The sequence below is a fragment of the Oreochromis niloticus genome, linkage group LG3 (genome assembly GCF_001858045.2).
Source record: "Oreochromis niloticus isolate F11D_XX linkage group LG3, O_niloticus_UMD_NMBU, whole genome shotgun sequence".
Lineage (NCBI taxonomy): Eukaryota > Metazoa > Chordata > Actinopteri > Cichliformes > Cichlidae > Oreochromis > Oreochromis niloticus.
This window is the reverse complement of record NC_031967.2, coordinates 63,700,589-63,723,959: the sequence shown is the minus strand read 5'-3', so window position 1 is coordinate 63,723,959 and position 23,371 is coordinate 63,700,589. Positions and strand designations below refer to the sequence as shown.

At 39.6% G+C, this 23,371-nt stretch overlaps 1 long non-coding RNA gene across 2 annotated transcripts; it reads left to right on the top strand.

The window, feature by feature from the left end:
- Positions 1 to 6,268: 6,268 nt before the first annotated feature.
- Positions 6,269 to 7,805, top strand: LOC109201377 (uncharacterized). Of its 2 annotated transcripts, XR_003219238.1 has the most exons (3): positions 6,269 to 6,408; positions 6,500 to 6,570; positions 7,370 to 7,805. It is a non-coding gene; the product is annotated as an uncharacterized LOC109201377 (long non-coding RNA). The 2 variants fall into 2 exon arrangements; XR_002061394.2 differs by having other exon boundaries at positions 6,271 to 6,570.
- Positions 7,806 to 23,371: the final 15,566 nt, after the last annotated feature.

Genomic DNA, 23,371 nt, shown 5'->3' with positions numbered 1-23,371 from the left:
CCGAAAAGGACGGGATTCATTATAATGTAGTTACATACAGAATCATAAAGTTGTTTTTGAAACAGTTATTATTTTTTGTTGCTCATCCCTGGGATTGTTTGAAAGCAACTCGCGTTATATGTTATTTTTATATATAACTTCTTCCTAACTCCTACTGACTACAGTCTATATACCAATACAAGAGATATATCACACATTGAAAAATAAACAACAACCAAAAAAGCCATCAGAAATCACTTGATGGACAATCACATTTTGACACAACAGCAGGATGGGTGGGCAAAAGAGTGCAAAGACTGCAATGATAAACATGGAGAGGAACAGTCAGGTAAATGTAAAAGGAAGAACTTGGACAGCAGCACTGAGGATATTGGAAGTGGGCTAGATAACTAGGAAATGACTAACTTAAGTGCAAGAAAAGAGGCTGAGACATTCTTCTAAAATAAAAAAAAAAGGTGCAAAGTCCCTAAACACAATTAAACTGACTGAGAGACTAAAATTGGTGAAATTAATCCTGCATCATTGTGTAGAGATATTAATGAGCTCTTGAATTTCAGAGCAAGAGAGCTAAGAGGCTGGAGCAAGTTGGAAAATAAGAAAATGTGCACATATTGTAATTATTAAAGGGAAAATAGACACTAAGGGAATTTTAACGTGCACAAAAATAAGGAAGGATATAGAAGCTTATATGAAGCTTATATGAAGCTTACCGTGAATTTGCATCTCTGGAAAAATAGTGAGTTCTACTCGGATGTATAAAATAAGAAAAGGAAAGCAAAACCCAGTCACATCATTTTTGTTCACTTTGATGAAGGGTGCCAGAGGTTGTGTATATTGGCGTTATGAGGTATCTGATAAGGGAATGCAGAACAAGGCCACTACGATGCTGTAACACCCGGTTTTACCAGGAGGTGGCAGCAGACTTTCAATGTATTTTGTGGCCATTTCAAACTTCACAGAGAGGCGTAATAGGAGGACATCTGTGCTGTTTCAGGAGGTAAAAGTGAGCCAAGTCCCGTAACATTATAGTGTATAAGATACCAAAACACTTCAGCTCTCTGCTTTCCAATGAAACTGTGGAGTGATACTCAATGACTGCTTCAGACATGTGTAATAAATAAAATATACTTTGTAACATAAATAAATGAATAAATAAATATAATACAGTACTTTCAACTGGGACACAATCTACTCCTGACAGCCCCAGGGTTACTTCTTCTTCTTCTCTTTGATGTATACACACACAAAAACAAAATGTTGAATTTGTAATTATATACAACTAGAAGAAATGACCAAATATTCATGTTTGCTATTACCAGCTAAAGTCTGTCGTTGGAGGTTAAGGGGGCTGTTTGCTGCACTGAACGTAGGCATGTATTGGTTAGCCACAACCAAAGTGGAACAATTTAAATTTTCCATTTGAGACGTTTTTGAAACTCACATGAAAACCGCACGAGAAAAACACATGAGAACAAAACTTTATTAATCCTGCAGAGAAACTACATAAAAGAGTGGGCCAAATGTGTTAAATTCTGTTACACAGAGATGTGTTACTGTAAATAGAATACACAGTTAAAATTTCCATTAAAACATTGTTGGTTCTTATCAATCTATTTCAGTAAGAGAAAAAATAAATCTGTAACATGTGGATGTCCTCAGGTCTGAGGTGCTGGGGGGACCAGTTAGAGACCAGCAGCTGGACGTCAGTGGTTGGACTGGTGGACTACTTCAGTGAAGAGTAGACAACATCTGGCTCTGGTTTAAAGTCTGAACACAAACACAAACAACAGGAAACATGATTACAAACTTTGTAGTTCAATCAAGACCTCCAATCTCCACCTCTCTGCATCACACACAGTCCCAGTTCAGACTTTACTGGGAACCAGCTCATGTTGAATAACATGTTTGGACCCAGAAATGGCTATTGATGTCAGATTTCAGACTTTCAATTACTTTTAAAATTTGTTATTCATTTTTGGGTTTGCTTTTTATTTGTAGACTCACTTGGGTAACTTCACAGTGAAAGTGGGATCACTGTAAGTGATTCCTTCTTCATAGTTATCTGTCACACTGTTAAATGTGGCATCTCAAATAATGTATCCATAAATTTTCAGAGCTATTTTGGGCTGGAATCTATCCCAGCTGTCTTTTATCCTTCACAAGGCCCATGAGGTGAGACACACCTATGACCAGGTTTAAATAGTGCCAGTAAACCCAACACGGCTGTTGGAGGACATAGAAACTCCACAGAAAGGTCCACAGCTGATCAGAAACAGAGCTGTCTGAGTCTCAGATCACATACTCAATTTTCTAGTGTCTCATTGCGGGGACAGGTACAATAACACTGAGAGGAGCGTAGCTTCCGCTCACAGATGGGAAGTTTGAAAATCATATGTGAGTGTGGAACTTCTGTGCCATTGAAACAGGATTTAGAGCAGTCTGAAACCTGAGCTTGTGTTAGCTCTGTGATAGACTGGCAACATGTCAGTGGGATACCCCACCTTTTACCCTCTGACTGCTGGGATAGACTCCTGCACCTCCGTGGCCCTAAAAAGGATAGGTATTAGAAAAAGGGTGACTGGATGAATGGATGTTGTTGTGATTTGAGGGTTTTTGGGTTTCTACATTTTAGTGTTTGAAGTTAATTAAAACTGTAGATCTTGTTTGGTTTCAATAAAAAAAACACTTAAAGGATTCAAACATTCTTTTAATACTAAACTACTGTACAGTGACTGTTTTGTGTCTCACACAGTCTTACGCTGCTAACCTTAAAAGAAATACAGTGACCACATAGAACTGAAGGCTGTTTCTGTGAAAAGGAAGGTGGACGACCACGAAGGTGCGATCTCCTTTAAGTGCAGACTGATGCACTTCACCACAGAGCAGAAAAACAAAAGTTCTCACAACTTGAACACTATTAATAAACAAACTAAAACACAGTGCAGTGAGACGTCGTCTTTAAACTGCAGGTAAGTAAAATCAACAGGAAGTAGCTGCAGCTGTGGTTTTATGTTTACAGAAGTACAGAAGTGAAAATGATCCATTGACTTAAAGAACATTTGGGCTGTTCAGTCTGTCTCCTATCAACAACTAATGAATCATCATTCTTGAAAGCAATTTGTTTGTGTACGAAACTCATCTGAGCTGCTTTTAATGTTTAATACTCAATTATAGTGCTGCAAATCTTCAAAAGTCAAAATCCCACTGACATGTGGTCCAGATAAGGTGGACCTGTGGCTGAGTTTATGCTCTCAGCTTCAACCCAGGTTGCTGCCAAATATCTCACTGAGAAAATGTGAATTTGTATACAGTATATATGTCTTCTGTCTGCTCTTATTCATGTTTTCTTTACTAACTGCACAGCTGGTAGAGCACCTAAAATTTAGTTGTACATGTACTACGACATTATTGGGCTATTCTATTCTGTAAATTCCACCTAACCAAAAAAAGCAGATTAGTCATCTGATGAAAAAGCTCCCCTGCAAGCACAGTACTTCCAGTTTTTTAAGCAAAACCACATCACAGACCAGCACAGACATACAAAAGAGTATAACTAACACTAAATCATATCTCGTGTTGCCATGTTATCATTATAGACCACATTCCTGTCATGTCATTTCAACACTTGAAATCAACTCAAGATTTTTTGTATCTGCATGATTTATCTGACTTTGCATTGAAACTGCTGATCAGTCAGCTGTCCAATGATTTTTTTTAATAAATTCACAAACAATTTCTACATATATGTAAAGTTTCTAAAAGTAACTACGAATACATGCAAAACAGTTTGGTGTTAACTATCACGTTGCCATGCTAGTGAAAGCAAACAGTGCACCGACCAAAAATCAGCTTGTCAGATTTAGCTTAAAGGAAAGCCTCAGTGTTTGGCTGTAGATGTAACAGTTCTGGAGACAGAGAGGAGCAGCTGTACCTCTTCGTGTTTTCTTCCCTTTGATGAAAATTTCTCCATAACTGACGTCTCCTGTTCTCACTGCTGAGTAGATCACAGCTGGATCACTGTCTGCACAATAAAGAACACACAAACAAAATACTCTGATTATTTCTACACTGATAATAGTGTAAAACAGTCTAATTTAACCTAAAGCATGAATGCTTCTGTCATGGGCTTCACATTCTTGTTAATTATTAAGCGTGCTCTGTTTGTTCTATTTGAAGTCTTAATTCTTCGCACAGAGTACCAGCTTTCAACAAGCTGCCATATTATCAGCTTTATAAATGTGAGATTTGTAATGTAAATATGCTGTATGAAAGATAATTATATCAATGTTAAAATTATTGTGTTGATTTAATATGAAGCAGTCATGACTTCAAGAAAACCACTGAAGGTTCAAGTAATGTAATTAATAAACATGATCATATTCCATAAATAGAACTTTAGTTGTAGATTATTATCTTTTATGCTGAGTTTAGAGAACTTATTTTCCAATATGTTCCTTCCTGTGTTGAAACAGCTGCAGCTGAAGTGTTTTCTTTCTATCAGAAACAGGATGCTGGACGACTGCAGAGCTGTTAGCTTCAGTTAACCACAGACCACAAACCCACAGTCCAGCTCACAGTGAACAACACTCAGTAAGGAAAGAGTTAAAGATGTATGGTTACATTTTACTGAAATACTGGAGTTGTCGTGTTGTGGTTACAGGAAGATGTAGTAAATGTGGTTTAAATTAACATATGAATAATAGTTGCATCAAGATGCGTTATATATTAAGCTAAAGACCCTAAATTAAGAGAAAACCCAAACAATTATGTGACCCCTTATGATCCGAACTTGGTGACTATGTGACAGAAAAGCTCCTTTTTAACAGGAAGAAAATTTTGTTAGAACCAGGGACAGGTGGCTATCTGCTGCGACCGGTGAGGGGAAGAAGACAGGATAAAAGACATGCTGTGAAAGAGAGCCAGAGATTACTAACAAGTAATGATTTAATGCAGAGAGGTCTATTAACATAGTGAGTGAGAAAGGTGACTGGAAAGGAAAAACTCAATGCATCATGGGAATCCCCGGCAGCCTACGTCCACTGCAGCATAACTAAGGGAGGATTCAGGGTCACCTGGTCCAGCCCTAACTATATGCTTTAGCAAAAAGGAAAGTTTTAAGCCTAATCTTGAAAGTAGAGATAGTGTCTGTCTCCCGAATCCAAACTGGAAGCTGGTTCCACAGAAGAGGGGCCTGAAAACTGAAGGCTCTGCCTCCCATTCTACTTTTAATGTCATGGTCCCTGTGTCTACCCGGCCTGCTCAGCAAGGTTTTAAATTTTTGTTTTGATTTTGCTCTAACTCTCCTTGTCTTCTGTCTCCTACCTGCCTGGGTGCAGCTCACTTTGGGCTCCCGCCTTTGGCCGCGCACCTGCTGTTAATCACACGCTCGAGCTCATTATCCTCTTTTGCTTTGTCCCAATTCATAGGCTGCATCCTTCGGAGGCCGTGTGTGAAGGCTGATTACATCACAGCTAGGCAATGAAGCATGTCCCAATTCAAAGGCTGCGTCAAATGCAATCGACAAATGTGTCTTTCATTTCACCAGATTTAAAGGATGCGTTGGGTGTATCCTTCATGGCCCAACCTATCGCAGATTTCACACCACAGCCAATTCCAGTTTCCGACAATGGCAGCAGCTACTTAGTTTTAATATTACTCTTAGAACTCTTTTTTATCTCGTTATTAATTAAATTATTGTTTATAATATTTTCATAATAATATATACATATTTTTCAAATGTGGCAATGGTGGAGGAGCGTGGACAAAGAGTTTAAACATTACTCTTTATGTTTCACAAAATAAACTTTTCAGCTATTTTCATGTGAGAATGTAGCTCAAATATCTTCAAATATCTGCTCCGTTTATCAAGACACCACATATTTGCAACAGTGCTCCTACGTTTCAGAGACACCTGTTACCCACCAGCTCAGTTGCTGACTGGGAGGTTCAAGGCTCACTAGAGCCCGCAAGAACACCAGACTCCCAGCACATTGTTTTCAGACCCCCACGGTCTTTCGCTACTCAGGTTAAACATGATATATAAGTCACTTATGTAACCCAGTTCCTAAAATCATCTCAAACAAAAGAGAAGAAAAAGTAAAACATTTTATGTTCATTGTTCCTGTTCTTACTGTCCTTGTTTAATGAAAGTGAAACGAGATCAAAATATTTATTTAAACATGGAAGGGACACAGATTTATATATGATATGCTCTGGTCAAACAAGGGTTAAGTTTCTCCGAGGGTTGATGAGCTCTGATGAGAGCCTATTGTTTTACTTCACTCCTCGCATGTCAGCCAATCGGTGAAGCTCTAGGCAGCTCTTGTCCCTCCTTAGTGCCAGCTCCCAAGTTTGCAGTCTCTTGCTTCTACAGCCGAACAGAGCAGGCGGACTAAAACTTTGCTATCGGTAAGCTGGAGAAATTAACATCTAACGAGTTAAAAAATACCATCTAAACTGATATTTTTCACAAAATATGGTTTTGCACTTGTTGTCGTAGAGGGCAGAGCGAAACCGGAAGGTTTACTGAGCTGTGGCTTCACGTAAACGCTGAGCATACACTCGACGGCGGTAAGCTAAATGTGGCTAATCAGACACGTGATGTGTGGAGTGTGGGTACAGTTGTTGGATGTCTCTGAAATGCACTGCTGTTATGTTAGTTAGATCGTTAACTAAGTCATTTAACATGAGAAATGCTGTAAATGGTTAAAGTAGCTAAAAAAGAACTTTATGAGAGATAATTGTAAGCAGACTTTATCCTGCTTCCTGTTTAATTTTGATGTCAATCAGTTGTTTTACAATACTCAGTATTGAATACTTGGAGGTAATTTTTAGTGTATTTCCACTTGTACTAGTAGGCCTATGGTACAAGCGGGATTAAGCACGTCTATTTTAATACTCCTATTTGTGGACTGAGTCCTTGTGTTTACATGTTATTGAACCTGATTGTTTGCACTTTGTTCAATTTCTGATAAGCATTTGCATATTATTCCATTTCTTAAAAGGGGTAATATACTTATTTATTTGTGATTAGATATTTATGTACAGTGAGTTTATTCTGATGAATGTAATTAATGTTTACAATGAAAGTGAATTATATGGTGACTATAATTCCTGAATGTTTGAAACCTTGTAGATAATCTTTAATGTTACTGCAGGTTACAAATAAGTATTGAACCTTGATACTGTGAAATTTTGGATATTGATACTTTGAAACTTGATATTTTAATGTTGTACAACATGATTGAACTGATGATGATTGAATTGATGATAGCTGATCTGAATAGTGGTTACTGCACTGTGACACTAGTTTAATTTGTGAGAGTTATTCCTAAATTGTTCGTGACATATATTTGGCCATTGTTTATAGGTCAGGTTTTTTATATGGGACGAATCCAAAGACCAGGTCAGCGATTCCAGAACCCAGAGTGTTCCAGTGTTCACTGGATGGCGAGCCAACCCAAGATCCTAGGAGACGATATACATACACACGCACACTCATTTGCACATTGATTGACTACAATCCTCTACTGTACAAGTAGTACGGTAGGATAGACAATCACACACACTCTTACCATTGGACGGACTCTATTGCAATACACCCGTTTGTCATGGGCCCCACCGGTACCATTTGGACTTAAAAAAGACTAATACTTTTACTTGTGCACAATTTAATTTTATTCTATTTTTTTGCTACTTTGGGGGAGAATTTTATACTTGAAGTTTTGTTAAACCTGTTGTAATACTGTGTTGTTTACAAAATCCTTTTAAAAGGCTTAAAATCACTAAAGCACTTTTAAGCCACACCACTGTGTTTGTCTGGTTTTTCTGCCATTCATGTACCAGAGCTCTAAGAGTCGTTCTTTATCTTCTGATACTAGCCCAAATTACTGATTACCTTGGTAACTATCCATTGGTACTGTATATAAATCCAGGTAAGTGCTACACTTAGTTAACTTTTAAATGTTAATGTTTGGCTTTTTTTGTAGTGTTTTATTTTTTTCCTCAGTAAATTGGTTTGGCTGAGATTCAAGTCATAGTTTTCACACAGCTGAATAAGCGTCAAACAGAAAACTGATTAAAAGGAAGTGTGAGATGGTCGAGGATTTACTCCAGTGTACTGTTATATTTTATTGAGTAAGGCGCAGACGGCTAAGGTTACTAAACTCCATCGAGACAGCAGTGACACAAATCTAAAGGCTGGACTATCCTGTTTCATAGCCTCGCACTTCCGGCCTTCTCGGTCTTTGGCCCACGTTCCCAAGCCGGGTCCTATGAGGATGCAGCCCCTGAATTGAGACACAGCTATTATCATTATCTACTGGCCACTATGTAAGATGATCACAAAAGATTTTTTTGTGAAGACTTATTTTGAAAATTTGAGATTAACACTTCTGCCATTGTTGCAAAAAAGCAGATGAGATGAGGAAAGCTGGGTTCAAATGTGAAACCTCATACTCAGTGGCCAATGTCTTGTGGCTAATGGCAAACCCATCAGCTATTAGCATACGGTTTCATAGCACAGATTTAATGCCTCCATTTTGGAACATTGTTTGACCAAGAATTTGACTGAGCTCATAAACTCAGCAGGAAACAGCTTACAAAGGTCCAGTCAGACAGCTGTTCTTCCATAGACATCAATAGGACTGGAAGTCTTTTTGCAAGCACAGTTATCGCTATCTTGTAGTTTTCAGATAGAATGCAGGTTAACACTATTGTGCCTAAATGCATTATATTTATTTAGACTGTATGTAATGAGCCACTACAGCTAATTACATCTTTAATATGATAACCAGAACAAATTGTTATGAACTTCAATGTTTGATCCTTTGTGTACTTATTTAATTTTTCCCCTTAGTATTAATCTCTGGAGTTTTGTTGTGGCTAATTGTTCTTCAGGGTTTAGATAAATAAATATTAGAGAACTCCAAAATGGCGGCGCATTAGCTAGACGCACACTTCCCTCCTCCGTAAATCTTTGCCAAGACACCTAACATAATATCAACTTTTGAAGTTAAACTCTAACGGTATCTGCGCTTTGGACTCTTTTATGTCGTCTGCACCAGGTAAATCGGGCAGGGGTCGTGGTAAACCCTCACAACCTAAAATTGATTTCGGACCAACTAAACAAACTGGAAAAGCTAAAGCTAGCGCCATGTCGGAAGAGTCAATTAGCGCTGAAGAGGAAGGACCAAGCCACGCTCCGATTCTTGAAGCTATCAGAGACTTGAAAACCGACTTCTCCAACAGGTTTGACGGAATAATGGCTGCAATTGAGGGAGTGAGAAACGAGGTCGGAGAGTGCAAGGAGCGTATTGTAAATGTCGAGACACGCATTTCCGACACTGAGGACACGGTCGATAGCCTTCAGAGAAAAGTCCAGAGTCTCGAAAAGAAAACCAGAGATATGGAGGACAAAGTAATGGACTTGGAAACAAGGGCCAGGAGGGCTAACCTGAGACTGGTGAATTTACCGGAGAAGGTGGAGGGAACGGATGCTTGCGCATTTCTGGAAACCTGGATCCCGGAGACGCTGGACATCCCTCTGCTGAAGTCAAAGCCATTCCTGGAAAGGGCGCACCGAATCGGCCCGAGAAACGACCCAAACGCCCCCCCAAGAACACTGATCATGAAATTCCTGAGCGATAGGGATAAGGCAATGGTGCTGAAGGCGACCAAAATCAAAAAGCAAATACTCTACGAGGACAAACCGGTGCGTTTCTACCCGGACATGGCAGCCGGCATACATAAGATGCAGAAAGAGTTCGACTCCGTGAGATGACAGCTCCGCAGCATGGGGATAAGACACGGGATGCTTCTCCCCGCCAGGCTCCTGGTGACCTACAAGGATAAAACACTGACTTTTGGCAAACCGGAGGACGCAGAGACTTTCGTTACGCGGATCCAAGCAGAGCGGGATGAATAGCGGTACGGATAGAGTTGATAAAATAATTGAACGTTTTGCCTGGCAGCCAATTCCTGGGGCTACTGTGAACTGAACATTGAAATATATTCATACTGAACATCTGTACATGCCTCCGTTATGTCTGTATGGGGGTTAAAGACGCTGGTGATTACCTGTTTTGTGAGTATACCCGACCCCCCCTTTTTTTTTTTTTTTTTTTTTTTTTTTTTTTTCCTTGTGGGGGATTGATTACTTTTTGTTTTCTAGGAGGACTCTTTGAGTTGTTGTTATATTTAAATAGAGTTAAAGCACAGTAGACCCCTAACATTTATTTTATTTACATGAGTATATTTGGGATGGCAATATATTCCTGGCAAAGTAACTATTATTTGTATGTAAAAGCTAACAATGGAGGGAGTGTTTAAGTTTAGGATAAGTCATGTTGGATCATTCCTCAATAACTGTGGACTGGTCATTAGCATTACCGGAGTGTGTAGTAAGGAGAAGGGGAAACTGGCCTTTAGGTCAGAGGGGTTGTGTTCAATGGTTGATGCAGTTAGAGGCATCTGTGTTGTCTGTATTGTTTTGGTTGTTTCAAGGTACACTTCTATATACTAGCATGAGAAGATCATCTGAAAATAGCAGCTATGTCCAATGTCTTAGAAATTAAGATGACATCGTGGAACTGTAGGGGGCTGCAAAAACTTAAAAAAGTTAAACAAGTGATGAGAAGGTTAAAAGATATGCATTCCAAAATAATTTTTCTCCAAGAAACTCATCTTACTGGAAAAGAGGACTTAAAGATTAAGCGGAGGTGGCAGGGAGAGGTTTTTTCAGCACCATTTAACTCCCAAGCGAGAGGGGTTTTGACTCTAATACACAAGTCCGTCCCCTTTAATGTTTGTAAGGTAATTGCAGATAAGATGGGAAGGTATTTGATTGTTCAGGGTGCTCTCTATGCAGAACCTCTGATTTTAGTTAATATTTATGCCCCAAATAAGGATGAACCATCTTTTTTTAATAACTTGTTCTGCACGCTGTCAGCACTTAGGGGTCAATATATTTTAGCGGGAGACTTCAATTGCACTCTGAACCCAAGTATAGATAAATCATCACATTTAGACAAATCTCATAGCCAGAGTAGGGAAACCATTCTTCAGTTTGCTAAGGAATTAAATCTTATGGACATATGGAGAGACAGGAATCCTGGTGTATCGACATATTCATGTTATTCAAGCACACATAAATCATACTCACGGATAGACTACTTTTTAATCTCAGCAAGTCTGTCCTATAAAGTGAACGGTTGTGATTATGGCAGTGTCCTTATCTCAGACCATGCCCCAGCCAGTCTGGTCTATTTGGATCCAGGGCTAGTACGAGATCCCCCAAAATGGAAATTTCAGCAAAAATGGATAAAGGACAAAGACCTAATGGCGTACCTTGACAAACAAATTACTGATTACTTTGAGCTCAATACTTCTGAAACATCTCCGTGTATTAGATGGGAAGCATTCAAAGCCTTCATTAGAGGCCAAATAATTAGCTTCACGAGCTCAAGATCTAGGAAGGCCAGACAAAAACTGAAATTACTGGAATCAAAAATTAAAGCTACTGAGGATATGTACTTTAAGAACCCCTGTCCCAAGCTGCACCAAAGTTTGCTGTTATTAAGAGCCCAATATGATGAAATCTCAGCTTCAAAAGCTACAGCTAACTTATTAAAACTTAAGCAGTCCGTTTTTGATCAAGGGGAGAAATCAGGTAAAATTCTGGCTTGGCGTATAAAACAATTCCAATTAGAAAGATCAATCACTGCACTTAAAAATGATAAAGGGGAAACGATCTCTGACCCTGCTGCAATAAGTGACTCTTTTAAGGTCTATTATGAAAGGTTATACAGTTCTGATCTAAACCCAGGTGAACCAGACCCAAATTTTTTCTCTTTTCTTAACAATATGAATATCCCCAGAATAGAAGAAGAGGAATCCTTGAGACTGGGGGCTAAATTGACTCTGGACGAAATCTCAGAGGCAATAATGAGTATGAATTCTGGAAAGGCTGCGGGGCCAGACGGTCTGCCAATTGATATCTATAAAAAGTTTGCATCCAAATTAAAGGTACCCCTTTTGGAAATGTTTTCTGAATCTGCTCAAAAGGGGATACTCCCACCCACTCTGAGAGGGGCCTTAATTACACTTCTTCCCAAACCTGGAAAATCGAATGATAAATGTGAAAACCTGCGGCCAATTAGCCTCTTAAACTCAGATTTAAAGATACTCTGTAAAATTCTAGCAAAGAGACTGGAGTGCCTTTTGCCAGCTATCATCAAGGAAGATCAAAATGGGTTCATGGTTGGGCGTCAGGGATTCCATAATGTTCGACGAGTGTTAAATATTTTACACGAGCAAGGGGGGTCTTCAGATACAGCTTTCTTGGCACTAGATGCCGAGAAGGCTTTCGATAGGGTAGAGTGGCCCTATTTGCTTGAGATTCTTGGTCGCTTTGGTTTGGGAGAGGGATTTTGTAACTGGGTCAAGCTTCTATATAATAATCCTTATGCAGAAATAATTACCAATAATGTTGTCTCAAAACCAGTTGAGATTGGAAGAGGTTGTAGACAAGGTTGCCCCCTATCCCCCCTTTTATTTGTAATTGCAATTGAACCACTTGCTATTGCTATAAGAGAACACGGTATGATCACGGGTATAGATATCGGAGGGCTCGACCATCGAATAGCTCTTTATGCTGACGATGTGATCCTCTTTCTTAAAAATCTGGGAAAATCTATTCCAGCCATTTTAGACCTAATTGGAAAATTTGGACATATTTCTGGTTATAAAATCAATAAATCAAAATCTTCCATAATGCTTTTGAACTCAGAAGAAAGGATGAATCCACCTAAATACACCTGCCATTTTAGAAATGTGAATCAGTTTACTTATCTAGGTATTCAGATTGTCCCGAAATTGGAAGAGGTGGTGAACCATAATTATGGTCCAATTATGACTGACATATCCAAATCAGTGGAGAGATGGTCGAGTCTCCAAATTTCACTGATTGGTAGAATAAATATACTAAAGATGAACGTGCTCCCTAAGCTTCTGTATCTGTTTCAGAATATACCCTTGCCACCTCCCTCAGACTTTTTCCTTAAAATAAGAAAACTGTTTAATCAGTTTTTATGGAATAACAAGCGTCCCAGACTTCGCTTATTACTTTTATACTTGCCCTTTGATGCCGGAGGGCTGCAATGTCCTAACATGGTTTGGTATTACTGGGCAGCCCAGTTAAGAACTATAATGTTCTATTATGCTGCAGAAAAGCCCCCCGCATGGAGAACTATTGAGTCTCTCTCTCTTAGGCTTCCACTTCCTACATATGTATACTCTGATAAATATAATAAACTTAAAGACATTACGCTTAATCCTATAGTTAAAAACATGATTTATATCTTACATGTCACTCAAAGATATTTAAACATAAAATCTCCCCTCTCCGTTTTTAGCCCGGTTTGGGGCAACAATTATTTTGCCCCAGGTAGAGCGGACGGTGGTTTTAAAATATGGGCAGACTCGGGGCTGGGACTGGTGAAAGATGCTTTCGGGGTGATGGAAGACTTTTAAGTTTTGAACAACTAATCTCTAAATTTAATATCCCTCGAAAGCACTTTTTCAAATACCTACAGTTTAGGAGTTTTATCAGGTCTTATCATAATGATTTTACACAAATTCCCCCGCTGTCCACATTAGAGAAAATCCTAACCAAAAACCCCACTGGTAGAGGAATGATATCTGAATTATATAACTTGATGATGACATCCTCTCCTGATTCATCTGCTGCTAAGCTTGAAGCTTGGAGGTATGACTTACAGGAGGAATTGACAGTGGAGCAATGGAGTAAAGCATGTAAGCTAGCCCAAACACAGACAGGTAACACACGTCTAAAATTGCTACAATTTAATTGGTTGATGAGAGTGTACATAACACCAGAAAAACTTAACAAATTTAATATGCAGATCCCTGACATCTGTAATAGATGTGAAGAAGATAAGGGCACATTGCTCCACTGTTTATGGTCATGTCCAAAAATAAAGGAGTTTTGGGAAGAGGTTAGAGTAATGATAAAGGAGATTTTGTCAATTAAACTTGTGATGGATCCCAAACTTTTCCTACTGGGATTATATCCTGCAGGATGTAACATAAATCATTTTGAAAAAATTTTCATAAATATGGGAATACTGCAAGCAAAGAGAGTGATAGCTCTAACATGGAGAAGTCTTGGCAAACCAAGTATTTCACATTGGTTCAAAGAATTGTCTTTATGTTTACCATTAGAGAAAATTACATATACTTTAAAAGATAAACAAGAAATTTTCCAGAAAATTTGGGGGCGCTACATCCAGTATATTGAGAATGAAGATCTTTCTGGTTTACTGCGGGAGACAGGGACAGCCTAACTATTCCCTGTACAGGACCACAACCATATGCTGCAACCTGAAGATTACTCTTTAAAATCTGTCAGAAGTCTCATGGACTCAAGTGTTTTCATTGAATGTACCTTGTGTTTCGTTTATTGTGTAAATTTGTGTGTGTATGTACTTTATATATGTATATATGTAAAACTTTAATAAACATATTGTTGAAAAAAAAATAAATATTAGAATATTAAAACACAAATGTATTAAATAAAATACTACTGTCCTCTGAACTGTTTAAACTTTGTAGTGTCTGTTGGGAAAGTATAGCTAAAAGGTCGGACTGGGTTTGAACATTTTGGGACCCATTTAAATGAAAGGGGAAAAAACTTGTATGTTTTTTGTGAAATTTGAAATGCATCAGAAATTGTTAAAACAATTGTGGGGGATTCTAAAAGCATTGAGAAATTTTAGGGAAAATAATAATAATCATTATCATCATCATCATAATGTTGCACTGGAATACCAATTCTAATGGTACTAACATTATTATGTGTGCCTATGCCAAGAGGCACACATATTACTATTCGTCGGATTTATTATTCTTATTATTATTATTATTATTATTTTCCTTTTTCCGCCTGAAATTTTGCAGTGTATCTCGACCCGCAGTTTTTGGACAAGCTTCATATATGTTACCTCATTTTGTGCGGCTGGATCTGGAATGGTGTGCTATGACTTTTGGTGTTTATGAATATTATAGTTTTTTAAATATTAATATTTTAGTGAAAATTTTCCCGCGCTCCTCTGCCAAACAGTTTTGACAATAGGGGTACATATGTTACATCATTTTGTGCGGCTGGAGCTGGGCTAGTATGGTGTGACTTTTGGTGTTTATAACTTTTATAGTTTTTGAAATATTTAGATTTTAGTGCAAATTTAGGCCAATTTCTAGGCTCCTGAGAAAGATTCTGCTTTTGGCACCATAGAAACAGACTTCATTTGTGGTGTCTTGGCTCTCTCTAGTGGTATACCGGGAGTAGTACAGCCGAAAAGATTTTATCCTTGTGTTGAAAACTCCATATCCCACAATTCATAGCACGCCTCTACAGAGTGAACAATGGCGGCCACCACTTCGTTTTATATGTCTTTTATTCGTGTTTCTAGGTCACAAAATAAACTTTTAAGATATTTTCAGGCGAGAATGTAGGTGTGTAAACTTCAAATATCTGCTTGTTTTATCAAGACATCCCATATTTAGCGACAGTGCTCTGACGACTTCGGTCCTGCCTGACAGCTAGCCGGCTACCTAGCTAGCTGCCGCACTTGGCTGCAAATGGATAGCGAGGGACTCTCTCTGTCGTTTCACCTCCCCGGTCTCTCGCAAATGCTCGCATAGAATCGGAGTTACAGCTGGATGTGGAAAAAATAACTGAGTTGTTTGGTGGTGCTATAACGCGGAGCTACAACAGTGGGCAGCTATCCACTGGTGTATGACAGAAAGGACATGCCGCGACCGCCGATCGACCGGTGTTTGCTAACGCGGAGGTCAATCGTGGATCAGGGAAAGCGAAGGCAGGAGCGTGAGGTGAACTGAATTTCAGGTAAGAAGTTATGACCTGCACTCTATTTGGGTCAGATATAAACCGAGTTTAGGTGTAGTTTATTTAGCAGCAGTTCTCTTATGTGTTGCTGATAGCCGGCTAGCTAGCTAGCGCCGCTAGCATAGTTAGCTAGCACCGCTAGCGACCCTTCGTGAAAAAGCACCCAGGCTTGGCTTATATTGAGGCGGGTGAAACTCGTGTCAGCACCCGGTCGCTCGCCGACAGTATGTGTTTTAGCTGGACTTATTTTTCGTTTATATGGACCGATGATTTATTTATTTATTCATTTTAGTAACGGTATAAACAGTGAAAGGTGGTGGATTGGCCAGATGTAAACTTCAAATATCTGCTCGTGTTACCAAGACATCCCATATTAGCTCTGATGTTTTCGGTGCCTGCAAAGAGCTAGACAGGTAGCTAGCTAACCCGAGCTGGCTGTCTTTTTGACTCAGGGTCATAGCTGGACTTATTTTTCGTTTTTATGAGCCGATGAGGGTTTTTTTTTTAGTAACGGTACAAACAGTGAAAGGCGGTGGATTGTCCAGATGCTGGTCGATGTGGAAAAAATAACTGAGTTGTTTGGTAGTCGCTGACGCGGAGCTACAACCGAGGGCAGCTATCCACCGGTGTGTGTCAGAAAGAACATGCGGGGAACGAGGCGGCGAGGCGACCGCCGATCGACCGGTGGTAGATCGTGGATCAGGGAAACCGAAGGCAGGAGAAGCAGGCGGCTGCCGGTCGGAGCGTGAGGTGAACTGAATTTCAGGTAAGAAGTTATGACCTGCACTCTATTTGGGTCAGATATAAACCGAGTTTAGGTGTAGTTTATTTTCGTTGTGCTGACTTTTTACAATCAGTTATAATAACTCGTACTGCGTGGTAGCTAGCACGATGGAGTTTCTATACAGCTGTGTGCCCGCTAAGTTACTGATGTTGAACTTTATGACAGCCTCCCCTGTCATTCTCTCGCCTGTTCAAACTTCAGTCATGAAACTGATCAATGATCGGCTTTTCTCTCTTGTTTGTTTATCGCGCTAAACAACAGCAGCACGTTTAAGCTTGATCAGCTGTTGTTAGAATTCATTTGATTTTAATTTCTACTATCAGCTGATGTTTGCTGGAGCCACAGCTGTAGAAGCGGCTGGTCGAAACCAGGAGATGACCTTACTGAATCATCAGAGCTGAACTGGTGATGGAGAAACAGGTTTACCTTTTTTTTAGGTGACATGAATGAGTTGAAGGGAAGTTATGAACTGTTTCTGAGAGAAATAAACACCAAGCTCCTTTTTTTATTTAGCTGACAGCTGGTAACTGTGCAGGGGCGGATCTAGCAAAGCTTTTGCCAGGGGGCCAGGTAGGGCATTAACAGAGAAAGGTGGACACAAAGATATACTTTTCTTTCTTACTCTCATACAGGGAGTGCAGAATTATTAGGCAAGTTGTATTTTTGAGGAATAATTTTATTATTGAACAACAACCATGTTCTCAATGAACCCAAAAAACACATTAATATCAAAGCTGAATGTTTTCGGAAGTAGTTTTTAGTTTGTGTTTAGTTTTAGCTATTTTAGGGGGATATCTGTGTGTGCAGGTGACTATTACTGTGCATAATTATTAGGCAACTTAACAAAAAACAAATATATACCCATTTCAATTATTTATTTTTACCAGTGAAACCAATATAACATCTCCACATTCACAAATATACATTTCTGACATTCAAAAACAAAACAAAAACAAATCAGCGACCAATATAGCCACCTTTCTTTGCAAGGACACTCAAAAGCCTGCCATCCATGGATTCTGTCAGTGTTTTGATCTGTTCACCATCAACATTGCGTGCAGCAGCAACCACAGCCTCCCAGACACTGTTCAGAGAGGTGTACTGTTTTCCCTCCTTGTAAATCTCACATTTGATGATGGACCACAGGTTCTCAATGGGGTTCAGATCAGGTGAACAAGGAGGCCATGTCATTAGTTTTTCTTCTTTTATACCCTTTCTTGCCAGCCACGCTGTGGAGTACTTGGACGCGTGTGATGGAGCATTGTCCTGCATGAAAATCATGTTTTTCTTGAAAGATGCAGACTTCTTCCTGTACCACTGCTTGAAGAAGGTGTCTTCCAGAAACTGGCAGTAGGACTGGGAGTTGAGCTTGACTCCATCCTCAACCCGAAAAGGCCCCACAAGCTCATCTTTGATGATACCGGCCCAAACCAGTACTCCACCTCCACCTTGCTGGCGTCTGAGTCGGACTGGAGCTCTCTGCCCTTTACCAATCCAGCCACGGGCCCATCCATCTGGCCCATCAAGACTCACTCTCATTTCATCAGTCCATAAAACCTTAGAAAAATCAGTCTTGAGATATTTCTTGGCCCAGTCTTGACGTTTCAGCTTGTGTGTCTTGTTCAGTGGTGGTCGTCTTTCAGCCTTTCTTACCTTGGCCATGTCTCTGAGTATTGCACACCTTGTGCTTTTGGGCACTCCAGTGATGTTGCAGCTCTGAAATATGGCCAAACTGGTGGCAAGTGGCATCTTGGCAGCTGCACGCTTGACTTTTCTCAGTTCATGGGCAGTTATTTTGCGCCTTGGTTTTTCCACACGCTTCTTGCGACCCTGTTGACTATTTTGAATGAAACGCTTGATTGTTCGATGATCACGCTTCAGAAGCTTTGCAATTTTAAGACTGCTGCATCCCTCTGCAAGATATCTCACTATTTTTGACTTTTCTGAGCCTGTCAAGTCCTTCTTTTGACCCATTTTGCCAAAGGAAAGGAAGTTGCCTAATAATTATGCACACCTGATATAGGGTGTTGATGTCATTAGACCACACCCCTTCTCATTACAGAGATGCACATCACCTAATATGCTTAATTGGTAGTAGGCTTTCATGGAAGAGCCTATACAGCTTGGAGTAAGACAACATGCATGAAGAGGATGATGTGGACAAAATACTCATTTGCCTAATAATTTTGCACTCCCTGTATAAAATATTTAGCTTTTATTAAATAGTTATCTGAATCTTACAACCAAAGTTTGTATAATAATACACAAGATTGGCTGTAGACCATTGTTCATCATTCAGAACACTGTGTAAAAATAACAAAAAACAAAAAGTGAATGCAAAAGTGCATAAATATTTATTTTACGTGTTTGATATGTGTGGCGGGGCGTGGTCTGCAGTGCCGCTGCAGGGGAGGTGGACCCACCTGAGGGGCATCTGCAATCACACCTCTCGGGCGTAGTCTGTGCTCTCTCGGCTGTTTTTTGGGTGTGTGTCGGGCTGTGAGTTGAAAAGCTACAGCTGGCTGGGAGGGTACACCAACCATGTGTGAAAAGTGGTCCATAACGTACTGGTTCAAAGTGTGTTCGTGCAAACATTGTCGGGGTCTGCCGTGGTACAGAGGGACTTCTGCTTATGAACCTGTGTGCACAGCGTCTGCAAATCCGGGCTGTACAAAGTGACCTCATCTTTACCCAAAACTGTAAGCTGTCATCTGTGAGGCGCGAGCGGTGTTTGTTTTTACCATAATTCATGGTGGAGAATGGCTGCTCTTCTGAGTTTTGCTGTCTGTAGCCGTATGAATGGAAAACTACACAGATTAGCAGCGGCATAGGCACACATAAAATTTCTTCTGAAATTTTCGCTTTCTAGTTTTTTATTATTACTAGTAGTATCCAGTTTAAAAATGTATATAGTTGACCCACAGATTCTTTAACCCTTAACCCCCATCCAAATCATCCCCCAAAAATCTACCTCTGTTTTGTCTGACCGGCTGACAATGTGATATTTTAACATCACTATACGTGATGTCATCTTCTCCAGCTGGTTCTTGATCTGCAGAAATAAATCACAATGAAGAAAAATATAGATTAAATATATAAATAGAAAATTAATTTACAATAGCTGGAAATAAGGTGAAATATTCATCTTCCAAACATTTGTAAATGATAACATGTCTACAGAATGGAGACAAATTATCACACTCAACATTGTGTATATATGAAATGGGTCTCACTTTCAGGTTTCCTGTGAACACATAGTCTCCACAGCAATACCAGTAACACCAGTAGAACCACAACACAGACTGATCCAACACATGACAACACAGAGAGTGATGGAGGAGGTGTGGATGTAGGAGGAGGTGTGGTGGCATGTTCCCCTAAAATAAAGCAAACACAGTCATTAAGTTGTCGTCACATTGTGAATGTTGAAAGCTGCAGAAACACAGACAGGTGAGTGTGTCACCTGTGACAGTGATCCAGCTGGATGGAGACTCTCCATGACCGCTGATGTCACACTTGTAGAGGCCTTCATCAGACCTGGAAACATGCTGGATGGTCATGTGACCTGTAGGCTGCTTCCTGATGAGGGAGCCATCTTTATAGAAAGCAGCTGGGAGGTTGGAGGGAGTGGTCTTTGTTTTACAGAGCAGAGTGACGTCATCTCCCTCCATCACAGGGAGGACAGGACTCTGCAGGATCACTGATCCACCTCAACACAGAGACAAACTACAGCATTTCATCCATTTACACACAGCTTCATCAACACTAACTCCACACACTCAGCTTACCAGTGACTGTCAGGTTAACCATGTTACTGATGGGACCCTCTCTGGACCCACACCAGTAAACTCCATCGTCCCATGGATACATGTATCTGATCTTACAGAAAGAACCAGCTGGTTTTCCCCACCCATCTCCACACTGAGTCCTCAGTCCGTCAGTTGTGTTTCTCCTCAGAGTCCATCCAGCAGAGCTGTCGTCCTCCTCACAGCTCAGAGACACAACGTCTCCTTCAAAGAACTGAGAGCTGCTGGGACTCACAGTCAGACGAGCTGTGAGGGTTAAAATGAAAAACTGATGATCTGTTTGCTTTTGTCACAACTGATACATGAACCCAATCAGGTCATATCAGTGAGCATGTATCAGGTTTAAACTGTGACAGAAGAAGGTTACTGACCTTGGTTTGTTGTGCAGCTCAGCAGTGAGATCAGAACTAAAGAGAAATGACACTCAGGTTGATTTGAGGTGAACATAAAGAACAACTCCACACAAACAGCTGACAAACACACAAACTCGTCTCTCTCTGATATATCTGCTTATTTTTTCTTTGATGCCAGCAACATGTTTCAGTAAACATCTCGATGCATGCTCAATCACTGAGGTAAGTAAATGCCAAAAGTTGAATCTGTTCATCTGGACGTAGCGTTTTGTGGGAGAAACGTTTCGTCACTCATCCAAGTGACTTCTTCAGTCTCAGCTGACTGCAGGTTTCCACAATCTTATAAACAGTACATTTGTACAATGACTAAAACTAGCACCACTGGCAAACAATGAAATCGTAGGTGAGTTTAAACCCTTTTAGGGGTCCAAACTGAAGTAGCCCTAAATTTTATCACAGCACCCAAAAAACTAACTATAGCAATGATCAAGAGACTGGCCACACAGCTCATTGTTCAACAGTGCTGCTGGTTTCAGTCAGTCAGTTTTGGGATGTTTTAGGAACGTTTGGACAACAACAGACTGCAAAAGTGTGTAAGACTAAGAAAAGAAAAGTAAAAATCTCACAAGTATTCCCATAATTTTGATTTCATTCTTGTGTATCCCAGTTTTAATCTTTTAGATAAAAAAAGAGCTCTTAAAGTTATCATTATGATAAAAATATCTAGTACTTCTAAATAAAACTGTAAAGTCATGATACGGACTGAGAGATGGGTCAGGAATTAAAGCATGGCAAATTGTTTTAATGGAAATTACAGGAAAGTTTTAACCGTTTTTGTGGTGGTCAAGTATCCCTAAAAATAACCAGCAATTGTGCTAATAATACAATATTTTCATACAGTTTTCTAAAGTTATCTTTTACTCTTCTGATGTTAGATTTTAGCAACTCTACCTAGACTGCACACAATACAACGAATAAGTGTTGTGCTGGCAGAAAGAAAGCATAGAGGTAATTTAAGGACTCCAATCCATGTAGCTTTAAAGCACACATTATCTGAAACACTATGGAAGCAAACGTGCAAACTTTTCTGATAATGCAGGGACGTTCGTGTCACAGATAAAGTGTCTGCTTATTTTTACTTGTTCTCTAAATAACGTCAGAAACATTAGCTGGTGTAGGATAGATCACAAGAGATTACTAGCTAAGTTTAACCTTATGATCCACTTGTCTGCTGGTAAATTACTGGTCAGGAAAGGAGTTGATGTGATTCATTATTTTACTTTGTTAGAAATTTCTATTCCCGTTCTGGGCTTCAGTGTTTGTTTACAGTACAGACCCAAGTCAAAATGTCAATTTCCAGCTGTCCAGCCAATGTTAATCTCTAGCTGAACACCATGTATTTGTGTGTGATTGTCAGTGCAAAGAAGGAACCAAGAGGATGGACAGTAAGATGAAAGAAAAATTGTACAAGAGCAGGAAAAACCAGGTGGCCAAATGGGCAGATAATAAGGTAGGAAAACAATCACTGTTCAGAAAATAATTTAACATGGATGATTTTTGCTCATGATATAAACAGTAACATTTACACTAAACATGGTTTTGACAGGATGGTTGCTGCTACTAATCTATTCTCCTCTCTGGGTGATATCCTGTTCCAAGTCTGCACAATAAAGGGTTTGTATGAATTCTAAAACTTTAATGCTAAAGCAGATCTATTTCTAGTTTGACATGATGATTTTCAAGTGTCTGTATAGAATAATGCTACTTTAGTTACTTGGTTTGGTACACTGCCTCTGTGTGGAGACTGAAACAGTGCTGTGTTTCTGCTCTCATCTGATTTTTCTCGAAGTTATTCTTGAACTTACTTTGGAAAATTCTATTCAACATGATTGAGCTTTTACCTCAGATTTGGTAATTAACAGGTCCTCCCTAAAACTGCAGTACTATCTGTAATTCTGACAGTTTTTTAAATGAGTTGCTTTGAAAGACTATATTGTGCTGTAATTGCAATTGAAAGGCACTGTACTGAATGCAAAGGTTTTAATCTAGAATCACCCCTAATGAAAATTAAAATAATCAACCTACAGAGGAAAAAGAACTAAATATAAAAGTGAAAAAATGATAAAATAGGCCAGTTCATTTTCATAAAATTTCATAAAAGCAATTCAAAATGATACTCAGTACTTCCCATGGCCCTCGTGCTTGTATGCATGCCTAAGAATAATTCAGTTCAATTGAAATTTATATATATATAGTGCAAAATCACAACAACAGGTTCCTTGAAGTGTTTTATATTGTGAGGTAAAGAACCTACAATAATACAGATGAAGCCAAACAATCACACGATCCCCTACGAGCAAGCACTTTGGTTATGTCTGCCCTGCTGCTCAGGACAGGGGGAGCTAGCGGGGTCTAGTGGATGTATTAATGTGCCATCCTGGAAGAGTTTGGACTGTCTGTGCAACCTCTGTAGAGTCCAGATATCTCCTCATGCTACTAGTAG